Source organism: Solanum pennellii, chromosome 10 (assembly GCF_001406875.1).
Source record: "Solanum pennellii chromosome 10, SPENNV200".
NCBI lineage: Eukaryota > Viridiplantae > Streptophyta > Magnoliopsida > Solanales > Solanaceae > Solanum > Solanum pennellii.
In genome coordinates this window covers 49,613,561-49,635,260 of record NC_028646.1, presented here as the reverse complement: position 1 = coordinate 49,635,260, position 21,700 = coordinate 49,613,561, and the positions used below count along the sequence as shown (strand labels likewise).

Genomic DNA, 21,700 nt, shown 5'->3' with positions numbered 1-21,700 from the left:
TATATATATACATATATATATATATATATATATATATATATATATCTATATATATATACATATATATATATATGGCTACTATTCATATTTATCTTTTTAAATTATTTTTTTCGACATACTCTTATTTAAAAATTAAAAAAAATACTCTAATGGCACCGTACCATTGACTATTTAATTTAATAATAAACAACTGAAATGACATTTTACATTAATGAAAAAGAGAAGAATGAAAAAAATTAAAAATGATGATTAATTTTAGAATATGGAGGGATGGAAATTGAACAAGGCAATTATCAATTGTAATAATTTCATCAAACGTCTCTCACAATTCATACCAACAAATAAATACGAAAAAAAGAGATTTTAGAAAAGAAAAAAACTGGATTGTAGCTCATATCTATAAATTACCATATATTTTTCATTACTTATTATTTTATGTTATTTCAATATTTCAAAGTAAAATTAATTAAATTAATGATAAAAGTTGTCCAACAGAAAAAAAATTGACATTTAGGATATTGAAAGAACTATAGAAAGTTTCTTTTTTTGTTAAATTTGATTTCTTTCTAAAAAATTGGTATAATATTAATTATCAATCTTACATTTTCTTTTTTCTTTTCTTGTTTATTTGATTGTTTTCTTCATTTTAATTTTTTTTATTTCAATAAAAGAAGATAATGAAAAGGTCTAAAGAAAAATGAATATTCACATTTGTGTGATTTGTTAACAAGTAGTCACAATTTACCATATGAAGATTGTATTTTACCTATTTTATAATTAATCCTCAATTTTCAGAAATAGCAGTAACGTATTTGGGAGTCCGGAGCCAAAGGGTGAAAAATGTTAACAAAAATTTCAAAGCGATATATAAAATTTTTTTAAAAAACAAAACGAAAAAATCGCTTACGAAGTAGCGATTTTGCCCGCATAGCAGCGATTTGTTCATTGCTTTTTTAAAAAAAAATTCAACAAATTGCTTCCAAGGATCAACTTTTTTAATAAATCGCTGCAAAGGCAGCGATTTTACGTTAATTTTTTTAAAATTCTTTTAAATTTTTAAAGTAAATCGCTGTTAAGGCAGTGATTTACGAATTTTATTTTAGTTTTAAGTAAATCGCTGCCAGTACAACGATTTACGATATTTTTTTAACAAATTACAAGTCTTAATTATATTTTATCCTTTTATGGGCCCACATATGCTTATCGTTAGCTATGATAACGAAGTTAGTAATGAATAATTGTTAAGCATGTTGGGCTACTTTTATGTCTTTCTCAGTTTGCTAATCCTATATATAACTAACCAATTCCTCCACTTTCTTTATTCCACTAAGCCTTTCTTATCAACTTTTATATTTTTACAAGTACTAAAGCATAAATCAAAATGATCAAGTTGAGCTGCAAAAAGTTCTTCAGCCGTAAATCGCTGCACTGATAGCGATTTACTTAAAAATTTAAAATAAAAAATAAAATAATGTGTAAATCACTGCACAGGCAGCGATTTACTTAAAAATAAAAAAAATCAGTAAATCATTGTACTAGCAGCGATTTACTTACAAATTTAAAAAAATAATTCGTAAACCGCTGCCTTGGTAGCGATTTACTTAAAAAATTAAAAATAATTAATGTGCCTTTTCAGTGATTTATTAAAAAAGTAATTTAAAAAATTGATTTACAAATTTTTAACGTGAACGGTAAAATCGCTTACAAAGGTAGCGATTTGTTGTAAAAGTTTTCTTAAAAAAACAAATTGTACAAATCGTTGCTATAACAGCGATTTTGCTTAACTCCGGCGGATCAAATCGATACGTTGTAAACTATTTGGCCGTCTTGGTTTAAAAAAATTTTATGTACCATTTTGAAAATTTTATTAATGTTTTTCACCCATTAGGTTATGGACTCACGTATTTGGTATTACTTCTAATCTAATAAATTAGTCTATTACCTTTTAACATTACACATTAATGAAATAGCACATCCTTTTATATTCCATTTTAATGGAAAATAAAAGAATGATTACATGCTCCTTTACATTCACCATTTTCTTTGATTTAAATATTAAAATATAATGAATTTGCATTATGTTCGAGTACGGTCATGGCTCAATACAAGATAAACATAGATGAATTGAACATGAATTTTATTTGTTTGAGTTTAGACAGTTAGAGGTTGGACATGAGTAAAGATTGGATGATGAATTATATTTCCTCTATCCCTATTTAGTTGTCCACTTTACAAGTGACACACATATTAAGGCACCAATGATTATAATTAGGTTAGTTACAATTTTACCTTTTAACTTAAAAGATTATGCAACTCCCTAAGTTTAATAAATGTATTTTCTGATTTCAAAAAAGTATATTTACAACTTAATAGTACTATAAATTTTCTACAATCAAATAAGGGCATATTAGGAAAAATATTGTTGGCATTTCTTGATTTTTTAAAATGGACAAGTAAATAGGGACAGATATAAAAGGAAATATGTACAAGTAAATAGGGACAGAAGGAGTATATTTTTTAAAATGAGTAATTTCATTTGATTTACGGTTTTCGATCAAATTGAAGAGTACATATCGCAAGTTTATAGATAATGGTCGATATGAATGACTGGATAATATACTTGAAGGTAAAACCAACCATTAAACAAAATTGAGCGATTTTTTTTCCTTTCTCCCTACAATAAAATTAAGAAATAATGATAAAATCAAACAATATGATATAATTGAGATATAACTAATCGGAAAGAAAAATAATTCTAACACACATTTTTAATACTCGCACGAAGCACGGCTATGTTCCCTATTATAGTATATAACTAAAAGAATATAAGTAACTTCATTAATTTATTAAAATTTATATTTAAGGTTCTTAGAAAATATTATTGAAACAGGGTTTAACCAAAGGGTGAGATGATCGATCAATTTGTTGATGGAGTAAACAGACAAGGTGGGTCCATTATTTAGCCCTTTCCACAATACTTTATTTTTGAAAAAGAAAAATTTGGATTAAACGGACTAGGTGAGTCAATTATTAGCATGAGAGAAGGAGAGGAAATAAAGTGTACTTGTTTCTTCCTCGAAAATAAGGATATAGAAAATATCACGACTTTTTAGTCACTTGAAAATATAAAACATTACCTTATTATTTTGACTAGTGTAGCAACATTTGCCTAACTGTGGTTGTTTTTGCATCTTTATTTTTCTTTGTTTTGACAAATCCCCTTTGTCACTTCACTCTCCTTCCATTTTGATAGCTTCAATCCCAATGATGATAATATCACATATGAAGCAGATGCTTATTCAAAAAACAATGTAATTCAGCTCACCGAAAATGATTCAGAGTTAAGCATAAGCCGAGCTACATACTCTAAAACACTCTATCTTTGGGACAAAGCCTCTGGAAATATCACAGATTTCTCAACGCGTTTCTCCTTTAGAATCAATTCTCAGGGCAGAAAATTATATGCTGATGGTCTAACCATTTTCCTCTCCCCTACAAGTTCAGTAATTCCTGATAAACACTTTTTTGCAGGAGAGGGACTTGGCCTTGCAAGTGTTGATCAACAATATTCATCGAAAAATCACCATTTTGTTGTTGTCGAATTTGACATCTTTTGGAACTCTTATGATCCACGGGGTGATCATGTGGGTATCGATATCAACTCCATGCAATCTGTTGCTAATGTGACCTTTTTTAGTGGCACTCCCGATGGTACGAGAACTGATGCGTGGATTACTTATAATTCAATCTATAAAAATCTTAGTGTTGTTTTTACTGGTTTCCAACCACAAGGGAATATCATAGTCACTATCCTGCAGAACCTGTCTTACAATCTTTATCTGAAGGCATATTTGCCAGAGTGGGTCACTTTTGGCTTCTCAGGTGCAACAAGAACCTTCTCTGCAATGCATACCATATATTCTTGGAATTTTACTTCTTCTTTAAACTATAATCACAACATAACTGATTTAGATATACCCCTACCAAGCCCTTTGCCAAAGTATACTTGAAGCAAAATTAAGTCAAGACTAGTGATTGGATTGTTTTCTGTTGGTTGTCTTTCAATAGCAGTATCTGTTTTGATATTGTTTGCATTTTGGAGAAAGAGAAAGGCCAGCGAAGGTGAAGAGGATGATATTATTGATGGTTCCATGAACAATAAATTTGAAAGAAGTTCTTGCTAAAATTGTATAACATCAGCCTTGGTTTTTAATTTGGCCCAGTCTGTGCTACAACTATTTTTTAGCTTTAAGTTGTTAGGTTGATATTTCTTGAGTACCTGATAGTTTTCTTATTTATGTGTTGCAGAGAGTTTTTGTAAGTATTGATAAGACCATTAACCGATGTAATAAAATATATCTATCATTTTCCTGCACACTACTTATCTGACTCTTTCGCTACAATACTTTGTATTGAACTTATTATTTTGTCAGCTCTTCATTTGGTATCAGTGAGAGATTGTTCTGTGAAAATCACTTACTATTGTTTTTCTTTCTATTGAGATTTTTGATGTCGATGATATGACGGACCTACAAGCTGTCGGCGGAATGAAAAATCTTAACAACAGCAACTATAGTACATGCTCAACTTGTATATTTCTTATATGCAAGGGCAAGAATAATTGTGGGAGGTTGTCAATGGCAGTGAGGTGACACAACTATAAGTAGAAGATGAAAACACCATGTTGTGGAAGTGGAAAAGCAGGAAAGCAAAGACCGAAGAGGATGTGCTTGAGCATATATAAGATACAACTACCCCAAAACAGGCTTGAGATACATTCACCAAGTTATTTTAATAGAAAAATGGACACGAGCCTCCAACTCTTATAGAGTGAATTACTTTTCATAGCACAACGGAACATGACAATTGCACAATACTTTCATAAGGTAAAGATGTTATGTAGAGATATTTGAAGTTACATCCACAAGCTCCAATTGGAGAGACAAGGATGAAGCGAATATAGAGGCTTCATTGCTTCTATACAAGGATGGAAAATTCAACCTTCACTTGTAGAATTGAAGAATATTATAGTTGGACAGGAATCTTTGGCCAAGCAAATGGGAGAAGATTCACTGATGATGAAGCTTCACTCTATGACAAGTGCATACACTAACCAGTCACTTGATGCAGGAAAGGAACGATATAAAAACAAAGAGCCTATTCCCGAAATGATGGAGTTCAGTATATTGCAGAAATCAAGACTAACTACGGGCAAAATCCAGCTAAGAAGGGAAGCAAAAATTTGTCACATCAAATATTGTTACTTGCAAATAGTCAGAGAGAGACACAAAAGGAAGAGAATCCTAAAAATTAACCGAGAAGGACAATAAGCTTAAGTCAAGGGACAAATTACAGAAGCAAACACGTCTAACATTCTAGGATCGTCTTTAGGAGAAATCAAATCAAGAAAAAGAAGATCAGCCAAGCAAGGAAAGAATTGACTTGTCTTGCACATATCTAATACGAGGAAATAAAGTATATTCGTTGTTTCCTCGAAAATAAGAATATAGAAAATAGAAGGACCTTTTTGCCGCTTGAAAATATAAAAAACATTACTTCATTATTTTTACTACTGTAGCAACATACATTTGTTTATGTATGGCAGTTTTTACATCTTTATCATACTTTGTTTTGATAATCCCCTTTGTCACTTCACCCTCCTTCAATTTTGATAATTTTAATCCCAATAATCAGAACATAACATATGAAGCAGATGCTTATTCAGAAAACGGTGTAATTAAACTCACCAAAAATGGTGTAAACCTCAGCATAGGTAGTGCTACATATTCTAGAACACTCAATCTTTATGATAACACCTCTGAAAATGTCACAGATTTCTCAATGCATTTCTCCTTTGGAATCAATTCACAGGGAAAAAATAACTATGTTGATGGTCTTACCGTTTTCCTCGCCCCTGAAGGTTCAGTAATTCCTGGTAAACTCTATGCCGCAGTAGAGGGACTTGGCCTTGCAAGTTCTAATCAACAATGTTCATGGAGAAATCACCATTTTGTTGTTGTTGAGTTTTATATCTATACCAACTATTATTATCCACGGGGTGATCATGTAGGTATCAATGTCAACTCCATGCAATCCTAAGCTACTGTGAACTGGTTTAGTAGCATTCCCAATGATACATAAACTAATGCCTCGATTACTTATAATTCAATCGGAAAAAATCTTAGTGTTGTCTTCACTGATTTTCAAAAACAAGGGAATACTACAATCACGGTCCTGCAAAACCTATCTTACAATATTCATCTGAGGGAATATTTGCCAGAATGGGTTACTTTTGTCTTCTCAGGTGCAACAGGAAACTTCACTCCAATACATACCATATATTGTTGGAATTTGAATTCTTCATTCAAATATAATGACAACATAAAACATCCAGATGTACCCCTACCAAGACCTGTGCCAAAGGATACTTCAAGTAAAAATAAGTCAAGATTAGTGATTAGATTGATTTCTATTGGTTGTGTTTCGATAGCTGTATCTGTTTTTATATTATTTACATTTTGGAGAAAGAGGAAGGTAAGAGAAGATGAATATATTATTGATGGTTCCATGACTAATGAATTTTAAAGAAGCACATGACCAAAAAATTCTTCTACCGTGAATTCGTTTGATGTACAAATAACTTTTCGCGGGAAGAGATGCTTAGCCAATTTTTGCTGGGGCTTCTAGGGAGGAGTTGCGGATGCAAACCACGGACACCAGCACAGACCGTGGGTCACTTACGGTTCTTGGGTGGTGACCGTGAGTCACACCTGCAACATCTCAAAATCTGCACTAAGGTATGTTTTTGGATACAGAATGTTACATTAGTAGAGGACAAGTTTCAAGTAGCAATCTCTATACCCCATACCTACATGTTGCATAGGATGATTGTCTTAGATAGACATTATCTAGTGGATCCACAATAGCTAGAAGTTCATGGTTTTACCTTTGAAAGTAGGACACCTCTTTTCCGTGTGGGATAGACACTAAAAGTAGGACACCTCTTTTTAGTGTGGGATGGACACTGATTTTATGTTTATAGCTCACATGGTCTGACATTTCAGTTAAAAGTAAATCTCCCACAATAATGAACTAAGGATACTTCTTGAAGTGTCTTATGAATGTTTAAATATGTTAGTTGCAATGGTCGTGTTTACCTTATGATTTATGTTTTCTCACTCTTTTAATTCATGTTTTACTTTGGTCATTACGTTTCATTAAAATGTTCGTTTTTAGCATGCTTTCAAATGTTTTATGCATGTATTTCATACTTATAGCAGATTTGTACTAAAGCATACTCTTTCCCACATTTATGATCCAAATGTAGGGTCTGATGATCCAGGTTCACACTCCCACGACAAGGGATCCGTATTAGAGATTTGAAGATTGGTGAGTCCTCATGTTCCGAGGACAAAACTTTCATTCATTTTGTCTATAATATTCATCTTTGGACTTGATGTACGGGCTGTTGGGAAAAAATACTACAATATTGATATTAGATTGGAGTTATAAATTAATAAATAACTTATCACAAACACTATGTCATGGCAAGACACTTCCTTGAAAGCGATTTCGGCCCGAATCCGGTGCAAATCATAGTAGCTGGTTGCTCCCCAAGGTTCCGCAGTTACTCTCAAACACGTGCCCTCATGGCTGAATGTTTAGAGATTTCCCAAAACCAATTGCCCAACAATATTATAAGAATAAGCTTAAGAAAAGAAAGGAGGAACAACTTTTTCTCTTCTTTTTCTTTTTTGGTTTTTGTTGTTTTTTTCCTTATGCTCACAAAATGGCATGCTTATATAGATATTTCAAGAGGAGGAGTTTCAAATAGAAGAGTTATTCTTTTTATTTGGAAAAACGGTTTGTCAAGATTAATGGTATTAAAGTTCATTACTTCACTGATACAGAAACCTCTTGTTTGTCTTTTGGAACGGATATGTTTTCTCTTTTGAAACGTATTGTTGTTATATCGTTGCATTAGACTTAATGAACATAGTTAGGATTAACTCAATTATAGTATTAACTCAACAATCCCACACCAATGCAAAGATAAAGAATAACAGTTGACTTTTGGACAAAAGGAAGGAACGTGTACTAAAGTGTCAATTTCTTTAAATTTGAATTGACACGTAACGATATGAGGCAACAACTTAGTATACACAAAGTGAAGTACTCTTGAACTGAGTATATATAAATTGATACCCCATATTACATACTATGTCCTTAAATTTTAAGCAACCTCCGCGATAAGAACAAAGTGCTTTTATGGTCATGCATACACACCTTGAGTCTTATGAGTGCTCTAGAAAGACGACCCAAGTTTTTCATAAAAGGTGACAACACCTTTACACTCACGTAGGTTATTCCATCAAGTCTATATCAAATAGACCACCTTATGGCTATAGAATCATCAAGAGCAAGATAATCTCAACCTTATAAAACATTATCTCACGCTATATGGATAGAAAATGTGGTGTATATTGAGGCCTAACAGGTCCACCACATTACCTCAATCAATGGTATTTAGCCCCATCCCCCTCGACGTTTCAAGGATTATTTTCCTTGTCAAGCACTTGGTTATAGGATCCACTAAATTTCTTTTGGACCTTACATATTATAAGGAAATAACAAACAACTTCAACAATTGTTTAACTACCCCATGTCTTATACGAATATGTCTATTTTTTTAATTGTACACACTATTTTTGGCAATTCCAATTGCTACTTGTGAGTCATAGTGAAGAGATCCTTGTGATGCTTGTCTTCCCTACAATAGCATATCCGCCAATAGATTTCTCAGCTACTCAGCTTCTCTCCCTGCCAACTCGAGAGCAATGAATTCAGCTTCCATGGTAGAATGTTCTATTCAAGTCTGTTTGGAAAACTTCCACGAAATAGAACCTTGAGGCACCTATGTCTAGCACCCAGTAAGTTTTATTTGCCACCTGATTTGCCTCAACGACTATAGAAGCAATCACTTCATTACCCTCAGCAAGATTGGCTTGGACATCACTTTGTCCTTCCTACTTTGAGTCCTTACCTTTTCTTTTGGCAGCCATGTGACCAACTTTTCCACAAACAAAACAAGGGCCCTTAAATTTTGAATTTAACTCTCCGACTTGTTGAATTGATTTTCTTTCATCATATGATCTTTTTTCGAGACTTTCTTCTGTTTGCCTTTGAACATGTCTTTCATAAAAGTGCCAGAAGATTCAACAAGATTTGCTTTAGAAGAATTAAGAGAAAGTTCTTCCATCTTATCTTTGAGACGGTTCACCTCTTCAGTCCTCATGTGACTAATTAGTTCTTGTAGAATTAAATTTTTTTTCTTATATTTAAATTGATTTGTATTATCATTCCAAGATGGTGGGAATTTTTCAAACAGAATATTAACCTGAAATGTCTCACACATCTTCATGTCCTCATTGAGAACATCAGCAGTCAAGTTCCTATAATCATGAACTTGTTCCATTATTGGCTTATTATCAACCATTTGGAATTTAATCCATTGTGCGACGATATATTTTTTCTTTCCTGCATCATCAACACCATATTTCTTTTCTAAACTATCCCATATTTCTTTAGCAAATTTATAGGTAACAAATAAATCAAATAAAGAATTTTGTCATGTGATTTAGCAAATGCCTCTCACAGTTCTATTATCCTTTTCAAACTTCTTATTAACAACATCATCAAAAACCATAACATTACTAGAATAAGTAGTGGTGTTAGAACCATTCATATAATGTTCTTTAAATAAAACATAATCAACTTCTAATTGTTCAAAGAAAATTAAAATTTGTGACCATCGTTTAAAATTATTTTTATCCAAAGGCTCAAATTTTGACGAATAAGAAAAAGTTTTGTCCAATGAAATAGTCATTTATCAATTTTGTGTGTTAGTAAAATCTCTTTCAAATTTTTGGAATACTACAATGTTGATATCAGATTGGAATCATAAAGTAATAAATAACTTATCACAAATATTATGTCATGGCAAGCCACTGCCTTGCAAGCGATTTCCGCCCGACTCCTGTTCAAATTGTAGTACCCTAAGGTTCAACATTTACTCTCAAACACGTGCGCTCGCGGCTTAAAGTTTGGAGACTGCCCAAGCTAATTGCCCAAAAATATTCTAATAATAAGCTTAAGACTAGGAAGGAGGAACACCTTTTTCTCTAAATTTTGTTTTTTGGTTTTTGTTGATTTTTTCTTATGCTCACAAAATGTAATGCTTATATAGATATTTCAAAAGGAGGAGTTTCAAATAGATAATTTATTTATTTTTTTCATTTAGAGAAAGTAACATTAAGGGTCATTACTTCACTTTTACAGAAACCCCATGTTTGTCTTTTGGAACGGATATGTTTACTCTTTGAAACATATTATTGTTATATCTTTGCATTAGACTTAATTAAAGTAGTTAGGATTAATTCAACTATAGTATTAACTCAGCACTGGCTAGGTCCAAAGAACTTCTTATTTACTAGATGGCTTTGTGACTTTGTTAATTTTCCATTTCGTTTTATGAAACTCTGTGATTTGATTTAATCTTTTAAACCTCTTAAAAATTTTATTTTCGTGTATGAATAATGTTCAAGGGATTGTATGGGGCCTTTCTGGGTCTTATACGCCATGTTACGCCTAGGTTCTACCTTGGGTCATGACAATATAGGACCCTCAAGTCACGGATTGTGAACTAGTTGAAATTGATGAACAATATATCACTCGTATGTGAGAATCAAATCTCTGAATTTCATGTTTTTGTTTTATGTAATATATGGTTTGCATAACATTGAGGATAGAAGGAGACTATGGAGAAGATGAGAAATATTGATCTAGGACATCATGGGTATGGTTGTCTATGAGAGATTATAAGGTTTTCCATAAAGTTGAGGATAAAATGGTTTGTTCTATTGCCTATGAAGCTAAGACTAAGGGCATCAAATCTTTTTTGATAGATACATGCATGACAATTCTAAGGGTAAATGGTAGGGATTTTACCAAATATAGTAGGTTTGGTTGCGCACTAGTGAATATTAGATGGCTTCTATTTATGCAACCATTGGAAGTACAGGTAATGAACCCAGAATGCTCAGATCACTCACATCTGTGTGTTACTTTGAAAATGGATGAAGATATAAGACATAAGCCTTTAATGTTTTTAAATCATATAGTGAAGCATGAAAAATTCCAGAGGATAGTACAAAGAATTTGGCAACAAAGGCATAGCACTTGTACAATGTATGAGGTGTGGTAGAAACTAAAGAGTGTGAAACAAGCTCTGAAAGAATTGAATACCTTTGAATATCATGGAGTGGGAAAGTGTAAGAATGTACAAACAATATTTAGATGAATTGCAAATTATTATGAGGAAGAATAGATTATCATTAAGGAATTGAAAAAAGGTTAAGGATAATTTAGAAAAATGGCTAAATATTGAAGAAAGTATAGTAAAACAAAAGTCAAAAGTGCAATGACTACATGCTAGTTTGTAGAGTGGACTAGCCTAGAATAAGATCACAAGCTTAACTACTTCTACTGAGAGGATTGAAAACAATAACACCTATATTGTGGAAGAGATAATATTGTCAAGGACTTGGAGTATTTGCTACAGTTTCGTGCAGCCCTCGACAACTTACTCACTAATCTTTCAAGGTCTTGTAAGCTCAAGGAAAACTATAAGACTTGGAACACTAAGAGAATGCTTGAAAAGGACTTAGAGAGAACAAAAGAGAGCTTTTGAAGAAGGCTTTGTAATATGTTTGGAGAATGCGTTACAACTTTCTTGGTGCCTTTGCAAATGAGGGGCACTTCTATTCATACTACTTCCTAAGGAATAAAATTCAATTAATATTAACTTATCAAGTTCCTAGGATATTTCAACTTTGGTCCCTTTTCTATAGAATTCTACAATGCTTTGGGACCTCCCCTAGCCTTCTTGAGACTTCCAAAAGGTTCTAGAGTCTTCCGCACAACTCTAGAATGTTGTTCCCCTATTTGGACGCGGAATCAGGATGGAATTTTGGAGGGACGTCACATTCTCCCCTACATAATGATGCAACGACCGCGGCACATTGTTGCGAAAAATCCTGGACTTTTTACATGAATTGCCACAACTTCATATTTCTCCCATGTGGCCTCCTCTGGTGTTTGTCCCTTCCAATGCACCAGGAACATGGCGCAAGCTTGTTGATCTTGCTTCTTTTTGTCTTGATAATCTATGATCGCCTTAATCTCCCGGTCATACAAGGCGGTGACTGTAATGGGTGCTCATTATGATCGGTTCCGGCTAGAATCCTCCTTGTCCTCATGGTACGGCTTGAGGATGCTTGCATGAAACACCGGATGGATCTTGAAGTATGGAGGTAACTCCTACTTCTACGAGATCTTTCCCACCTTGGCAACGATCTTGAAAGGACCCTCTTGTTTGCGCACTAAGTTTTGATGGACGCCTATTAGTGCCTTGGATTGTATTGGGTTGAATTTCACCAAGACCATGTCGCTTTCTTTATTGTCCGTGGGATGATGCTTGCGGTCGGCGAACTTCTTCATCCTTTTGGTTGCCTTGTAGGAATTGGCAGTGTGAAGCTGCTCCCGCCATCCCTTGGCAAGATGGTAGGTAACCAAACTCTTACCCTCAAATATAGCCAAAAAACGAATGCAGAGTTTGGGGTTATTGGCCTGTCGCCAACTCAAATGTGCGCCCGGTGGACTTACTCCTCTGGAGATTATAGGAAAATTGCGCCATGTATAGGAGTCTGGCCCAATACTTCTGATGCTCACTAACATAGTGCCTTAGATATCACTCCAATAGGGCATCGACGTATTCCGTCTGGCCGTCGATCTGCGGGTGGAAACATGTGGAGAAGTGAAGCTCCGTGCCAAGTATCTCAAACAACTCTCTCCAAAAGTTCCCGATAAAGCGGGGGTCTCGATCGCTAATGATATGTCTCGGCAGCCCACAATATTTCACCACGTTCTTGAAGAATAATCGAGCAGCCTTTTTTGCGATGCAACCAGCTGTGACGAGCATGAAGGTAGCATACTTTGAAAACCTATCCACCACGACCATGATCGTACCAAACAAGTCAGACTTCGGCAAGGAAGTGATGAAGCCCATAGTCACACTCTCCCATGGGCACTCTGCAACGGGTAATGGCTCTAGTAACCCCCTCGGTTGCCTTTGTTCAAATTTGTCTTGTTGGCACAGAAGAAAAGGTTGCACATGTGTGGCCTGAAGTAAATAGCCTCAATCAACGCCCTCGTATGTTGCTGCTCCAGATGCCCAGCCCACGGTGTATCTTGGCTTTCCTTAATGATGTGCCACCTGATAGACCCAAACTTAGGCATATAGACCCTTCGACCAATAGTGAGAAAAAGACCATATTTTACTAAAAAAAACATCTGGTTTTGCCTTGGGCAGCCAATTCCATCATCTTCTTGGCCTCTGGATCGTGTTGCATGCCATCCTTGATTGCATCTTGAATGTCACAATGACATGTAGTTATGGCAGCATGCTCAGCCTTCCTACATAGTGTGTCGGCCACGACGTTGCCTCTTCCTTGCTTGTAATCCAAGACGTAGTCAAACTCGGCTAGAAAGTATTTCCATCTAGCTTGCTTCGGTTGATCTTATTTTTTGATTGGAAGTAGCTAGTGGTCACATTGTCGGTCTTACCCACGAACTTGGAGCCCGGTAAGTAGTGTCTCCATGTGCGTAGGTAATGTACAATGACCGTCATGTCTTTCTCCTGCAACGTGTAACGCTGTTCGGTCTCGTTTAGATTGCGACTTTCGAATGCTATTGGGTGTCTATATTTCATTAAGACTCCCCCGATGGTAAAGTCTATTGCATCTGTATGTACTTCGAAGATCTTGGAATGTGGGGAAGCGTCAAGACCGATTCTTTCGTCAGTGCATTCTTAAGACCTTCGAACGTTCATTGGCAATCCTCAATCCAAACCGATGACTTACTCTTCTTTAACACCTCAGTCAGTGGAGCGGCTTTAGCGGAGTAGCCACTGATTAACTTATGATAGTATTTCTCAAGTCCAAGGAAGTATCATAGCTCGGTCACCTTCGTGGGCGCCTCCCACTCCTGGATCGCCCGAATATTTTCTTCGTCCATCCGTAGTTTACCCTGGCTGATAACATAGACTAAGAAGTGTACCTCGTGGTGGGGGAACTCGAACCTCTCTTACTTGACATAGAGGTGTTTCTCTCGTATGACTTAGAAGACTTTCCTCAAGTTCTTCACGTGCTCCTCCAATGTGCTGCTATAGATGACTATGTCATCCAAGTACACAACAATGAACTAGTCCAAGTATGGATTAAATATCTTGTTCATCAGCGTGCAAAAGGTGGAAGGTGCGTTGGTTAAGCCGAATGGCATCACAAACCACTCATATGCTCCATATCTGGTCACGTATGCTGTCTTTGGCTCATCCCCCTCCGCGATGCGCACTTGGTAGTAGCCTTTCCGGAGATCTATCTTGGTGAAGTATTTGACCTAGACAAATCTATCAAACAAGTCTGTAATTAGTGGAATATGATATATTTTCTTTATTGTTACCTTATTAAGCGCCCGATAGTCAATGCATAAGCGCAACAACCCTTCTTTCTTCTTCTGAAACAGCACTTCCGTGCCATAAGGTGCCTTGGATGGACGGGTGACTGGCCTCGAGGAGCTCCTTTAACTGCTTCCTTATATACTCTTACTCGAGTGGATCCATACAGTAAGGTTCATGTGTGTTTGGATTGGCTCCGACCTCCAACTTTATTCTATGATCTACCTCGCGCCCCGGAGGTAGAGTCTGCGGCAGGTCGTCCGGCATCACGTCCTTTTTTTCTTCAAGTACATTCTCTATGATCGGTGGCAAGGACTCCATAGTACCATTGTCTTCTTCTGAACTCGCAATGGAAGCTAGAAACGTAGGTTCTCCTTTCTTTAGGCCCTTCACAATCTGCATGGCCGTTAAGTAGGCATGTCCTTCTTTTTTCGGCACCTTGACTAGAGGTACCATGCATGACCCTTCCCGCTCTATGACCATGAACATTGGAGGTAGGGGTCGATCATTGTGTGGCAGCGATGGAAGAACTCTTGCTGGAGAATGATATCAAATATATCTACAGGAGTGATGGTAAAGTTAGTCGTTCCTTACAACTTTCTCAACATGATACTTACTCCTTGGCCGACCCCACACACGGGAGTCAGTGGGGCGTTAACAGTCTTGACGCAGGTGTTGCTTGGCGCATAGTTCAGCCTTAACCTCTCTGTGGCCGTCTTATTCATGATTTTTTCTTCGGCCCCAGAGTCTACCATCGCACGAGCTGGTCGTCCATTTATGGAGATGTCTACATACTGCGTGCTGAAGTCTCCCGGCTTCTTTGTCTGGTAGGATATCGCGCTAAATAGTCTCACCATGCCTTATTGTGTCGTGCTCGCGTCCTGCCCTTGCTCTTGTGTATCCTTCTCCTTCCTTACTCATAGGATGGCACCATGGTTCTTCATCTCGGGGCACCTGGCATAGTCGTGTGGTCCACCGCATATGTAGCAACCATCTCCTTTGTTGGTCTGCGCCCGCTTCTCCGTGTAATTCTAGAGAATGAACCGCTTGCTATCCATCTTGTAGGGGTCATGCTACTCGGGGTGTGCCTGGTTCTCCTTCCCTTAGCCACGATGTCCCCCACCTTTGGCATGACTACTTCTTTCAACCTTGCCCTTCACCTTGTCATGCCGTTCATACTTGAAGTCCGTCAAGGACTCGACTTGTGTGATGGCTTAATCTATGGTCTTGACCTGTCGCCTCTCAAACTCTGTCTTGACCGAATTCTGCAGTCAGTCCATGAAGTGGAACAACATGTCCTCGTCTATGAGGTTGGGAATTTGAAGCGTTAGAGTTGTGAACTCTTTCACGTATGCCCGAATGATTCCCGATTGCTTCAATTCTCGGAACTTGCACTTAACCTTATACATGACGTTGTTAGGGAAGAAGACTTTCTTGAATTATTCGTGGAATTCCTCCCACGGGTTGATGGTGCACATCCCCTTTCCAGTCTCAGTCTCTTTGTGCCTCCACCATAGCATAGCCATCTGGGACAGTTACCACACGACAGTGTTAATCTTATTCTCGTCGGTTTTCACCGGACTACACTTGAAGTAATTCTCCAAGTGCCATCGAAATTTTTCCATCTCTTGAGCTTCAGGGACGCCTTTGAATAAGGGTGTCTTGGGAGCCTCGACCCTGGCCTCCCTATCACGGTCGGGTAATGTAGATCCTCCAACCTCCATGCCTTTCTTGAGTGTTTTCACTTCGGCCATCAACATATCGATCATGCTAAACGCGTCCATAATTCGACACTCCAAGGAAGTGATGGCCTCCTTCATCTCGAACTCAGCCCGCTGGTGACCCTCCAGCTCCTTATGGATGTTCTCGGTCTCCTCAAGGATGAAGTTCTCAAGGTTCTTGAACTTGTCGCCGGCCACATTCACGCGCCAACAAAATATCTCCATAGCCTGCCTTGCCACTTCCACCCTTACGACCCATTGTTCTCCAGCTGTGACGTTTATGGCTTCTTCGCCCAATTAATCGTCACTTGATTCGGTAGTCAAGGGCGGATAAGATGTTCGCGCATTGCTAAGTGTGGGATCATGCATCACCTCCTCATTACCGTTTTGATGTGTCTTCCCCTTTTGGTACTTCTTTTCACCATCCATATGGACACTAGTGGTGCTAGCGCCGTTTACGTCTCTTTTGGTAGCCATTCCCTTAGTATCAAACCTGGCTCTAATACCACGTTGTCACGGACTTAGAGTATATGCTAATGTTTCGTGCAGCCCTCGACAACTCACTCACTAATCTTTCAAGTTCTTGTAAGCTCAAGAAGCCCTTTAAGACATCGAAGCTAAGAGAATGCTTGAAAAGGACATAGAGAGAACAAAAGAGAGATTTTGAAAAAGGCTTTGTATTATAATTGGAGAATGTTTTACAACTTGCTTGGTGCCTTTGCAAATGAGAAGCACTTATATTTATACTACTTCCAAGCACTAAAGTGCAATTAATATTTACTTGACAAGTCCCTAAGATATTTACACCTTGGTCCCCTTTCAAGAGAATTCTACAATACTTTGGGACCTTCCTTAGCCTTCTTGAGACTTCCAAAGGTCCTAGACTCCTCCGCACAACTCTAGAACGTTATGCCCTTATCCGGACGCGGAATAAGGCTGGAATTGTGGCAGGACATCACATTAATAAACAACTTTTTGCTGGGAGTTGTGCTACCTAACTACCTGCTCTAAATATTATAATAATGAGAAATGGACATGTCATGAATAAAAGTCAGCAAGCTCAATTGATTGAGCTTGTGACCAAGAAAGAATTCTAGCTAATAGAATGCATTGTGTAATGGATGTCTTGGTAGATAATAATAACCAGCCTTTCTACCAGGTATATTTTACTGGAATTTTAATCTTTCTTATTTGGCGTGAATAAAATATGTCACGAAACCTTCAAAGGGATATATATATAATTGTTAGTGGAGGCATACATTCTATCATCTATAGTTATCCATGTGGCTCTTGAAACGTCTAGTATAGCATAACAAAAGGGACAAGGGACAAGGGACAAGAGACAAGTATACTATGACCAAAATTTCTAAGACACATTTTAACTAAACTAAGGACTCGAACTCATTTTTGTTGTATTTTTGTAAACCTTGTGGTGGCACACTGCATGACTCCACATAGTTGAGACATGTGGAAGATTTTTGGGTACCACGTCAGCCAAAAAGTATACACAATAATTTAAAAAATGGATCGAGAGGGTAATACGACCTTATTAATTAATGTGTCTTTGAAAATTTGTCATAATCTAGGGGGATAGTTGTATCATATCCCTAAAAAAACAAATTCTACATCCTCTAATAGCAACTAACAACATTCTTACTCAAAATTAGATTCTTGTGCCAATAGGGAGTACCAAAGCATCTGCAGTCCTTGAAGGCAGTTTTAAAAATAATAATCTTGAAGAAAGGAGAGTTTGAGTTTTTCGATCACATGTTTTCTCAATGTATTTTAAAATGACTTTCTATATAATTTTTCATCAATGACAAAATAACTAAGTGTCTCAATTTCAAGATTGTAGGTTTACCCACTTAATGCAATAAATATAAATATGTTAGCCACTTGAAAATATAAAACATTACTTTATTATTTTCACTAGTGTAGCAACATACATTTGCCTAACTATGGCTATTTTTGCATCTTTATCATACTTTGATTCGATAATCCCCTTTGTCTCTTAACTCTCCTTCAATTTTGATAGTTTCAATCCCTATGATGAGAATATAACATATGAAGCAGATGCTTATTCAGAAAACAGTGTAATTCAGCTCACCAAAAATAGTTCAGAGTTCATCAAAGGCTGAGCTACATATTCTAAAACAATCTATCTTTGGGACAAGGGCTCTGCGAATGTCAAAGATTTCTCAACGCATTTCTACTTCAGAACCGATTCTCAGGGTAGAAACCAATATGCTGATGGTCTTACCTTTTTCCTCACCCCTGCAGGTTCAGTAATTCACGATAAACACTTTGTTGTAGGAGAGGGACTTGGCCTTGCATGTGTTGATCAACAATATTTATCGAAAAATCACCATTTTGTTGCTGTCGAATTTTACATCTTTACCAACTATTATGATCCACATTGTGATCATGTGGGTATCAATATCAACTCCATGCAATTTGTTGCTAATGTGACATGGTTTAGTGGCTCTCCCAATGGTACGAGAATTGATGCCTCGATTACTTATAATTGAATCTCAAAAAATCTTAGTGTTATCCTTACTGGTTTCAAACCACAAGGGAATATCATATTCACCATCATGCAGAACCTATCTCACAATCTTGATCTGAAGGCATATTTGCCAGAGTGGGTCACTTTTGGATTCTCAGGTGCAACAGGAACCTTCTCTGCAATACATACCGTATATTCTTAGAATTTTACCTCTTCTTTAACCTATAATGGCAACATAACTAATTCAGATACACCCCTACCAAGCCCTATGCTAAATGTAGATGTACCCCTACCAAGGCCTGTGGTAAATCCAGATGTACCCCTAAGCCATGTGCTAAATCCATATGTACCCCTACCAAGCCATGTGCCTGAGGATACTTCAAGAAAAAATGAGTCAAGACTAGTTGTTGGATTGATTTCTGGTTGTTGTGTTTCAATAGCACTATCAATTTTTATATTGTTGTCATTTTCTGAGAAAGAGGAAGGTGAGAGAAGATGAAGATGATTTATGATATTATTGATGGTTCCATGACTAATGAATTTGAAAGAAGCATAGGACCAAAGATGTTTTTGTATAGTGAGTTGGTTAGATGTATAAATAACTTTTTGCGGGAGGAGATGCTTGACCAGGGTGGGTTTGGATATGTTTATAAAGGAAATTTAAAGGGATCCAACTTCTATATTGCTGTTAAGAGGATTTAAAGAGAGTCAAAGCAATAAATAAAAGAGTATGAATCAGAAGTTAGGATTATCAGTCGGTTAAGATATAAACATTTGGTGCAACTCATTGGTTGGTGCCATAAAAAAAGAGAACTGCTACTTCTCTATGAGCTTATGCCTAATGGAGTCTTATATTACCATCTTTTCAAGGGATAAAGACATTCGACATGTCCAATAAGATTCAAGATTGCTCAATGCTTTGCCTCAACATTGTTTTATCTACATGAAGAATGGGAACAACTCCTATACTATGTTGGATTCCAATTTCAATGCCAAACTTGAGGATTTTTTGTTTAGCTAAGCTAGTTGACCATGATAAGGGATCTCAAACAACAGTTTTGGCAGGCACGATTGGTTACATGGCTCCTGCTGTGTCACCACTGGCAAAGCTAGCAAGGAAACAAACATCTATAGTTTTTGTGTTGTCGCGTTAGAAATAGCTTATGGAAGGAAGCCTATTGAACCTACAGTTGAGAAGCATCAAGTAAATATTGTTGATTAGGTTTGGAGACTTTACGGGATGGGAAATCTTAGTGAAGCAGTTTATCTTAGACTCTCATAAGAGTTCAATGAGGAGGTGGAGCACTTACTAATTATTGGTTTATAATGTGCTCATCCAGATAACAATTGAAGGCCTTCTATAAGGCAAGCAATTCAGGTGCTTATTTTGAAGCTCCATTGCCCACACTCCCTCTATCCATGCATGTACCGACATATTGCAGTACGTCAAAATATGACCAACTACTTCATTTGCATCCCCATACCACTCCAATGGTCCTCGGATTTCTGAAGTACACTCTTCAGGGAGTAGAGACCATATTGGTTCTTCAAATAACACAGAAGCTTCAGCAGCATCTTCGCCTTCTGCAACGCTTCTGTACACGTGTTGATATTGTTTTATAAATAAATTGTTTTGCATTCAATCTTTCAATTGCAATGTCCAGCTTTTGGTCTTTGTGTTATTTATTAATTCCATTGTTAAGAAGATGGTTGAATGTGTTGAGTCCATCCCATAAATTTTTGGTCAACTTATGCTATTCAATTGCTACAAGTTTTTGTTAAAAAGGATAGTATTAGAGTTGAAAATAAATGATTCGGTGGTAGGAAATTGGTAAGATTTGCAACCATTTTGACTTTCCTATATTTACTTATGTCATTAGTGACATAGGCATGGTTTTCTCCTTCTCTAATAGAGCATTCTTGCTCATTTGTAGAACACACCAAGTTAGATAGAAAAACCATTTTGAGAGCAAAGTGAGTATTCCATAGACTATAAGAAAAACAGTCTGTGAAGGAAAATAGAGTGTGAGCGATATTTTAGTAACGTGGAAACCAAATGAATGTTGTTCCTTTTGAGTATATAGTACTCATTTTGAGTATTATATTCGTGACTAAACTATATAAAATTCTTATTATATTAATACCAGTTGCTCCTCTTGGCCCGTGATTTTTCCCTTATTTAGAAGGGTTTGCACGTAAAATTCTTCGTATCATTATTTTCCCATTTATTTCCATTATTTTTACAATATATATTTTTGTGCTTGTCCGTGTTTTCCCAACAAATTGGTATCAGAGCCAAGATTATATCTGAGTATGCTCTATGGTTGCAGCAGAGTCTGAACTTCCACATCAGAAAAGATTTACTTTAATTTGTGATAACTATATTTTTTGGAAAAAAAATGATGGAACCCAGCATAAGTAGAATGGTTACTTTGAATGGTGTTAATTATGCCATTTGAAAGGGGAAAATGTAAGATCTGCTTTATCTCAAGAACTTTTACAAAGCTGTTTTTATCACTGTAAAGCTGATAATAAAACAGATGAAGAGTGGAATCTGTTGCACAAATGGGTTTGTGGATTCATTAGGTAATGGGTTGACGATAATGTGTTGAACCATATTTTTGGGGAGACACATGCTTGCATCTTATGGGAGCATCGTGAATGTTTGTATGCTCGAAAGACTGGCAACACAAAAATGTTCTGAATAAAACATATGTTGATTTTAAAGTATCACGATGGTTCTGGATGACAGTCCATATGAATAATTTACAGGGGATCATGATCCAATTTTAAGCTATGGGCATCAAATTTGATGAAGAGATTCAAAGCATGCTTCTACTTGATTTCCTACCAGATTCTTGGGTAACATTTAGAACTTCATTGTCTAATTCTTCTCTAGAT

At 36.4% G+C, this 21,700-nt stretch overlaps 1 pseudogene; it reads left to right on the top strand.

Annotated features, from left to right (window-relative positions):
- Window positions 1–3,221: 3,221 nt before the first annotated feature.
- On the top strand, window positions 3,222–20,409 carry LOC107001327 (annotated as a pseudogene).
- The last annotated feature ends 1,291 nt before the right edge of the window (window positions 20,410–21,700 follow it).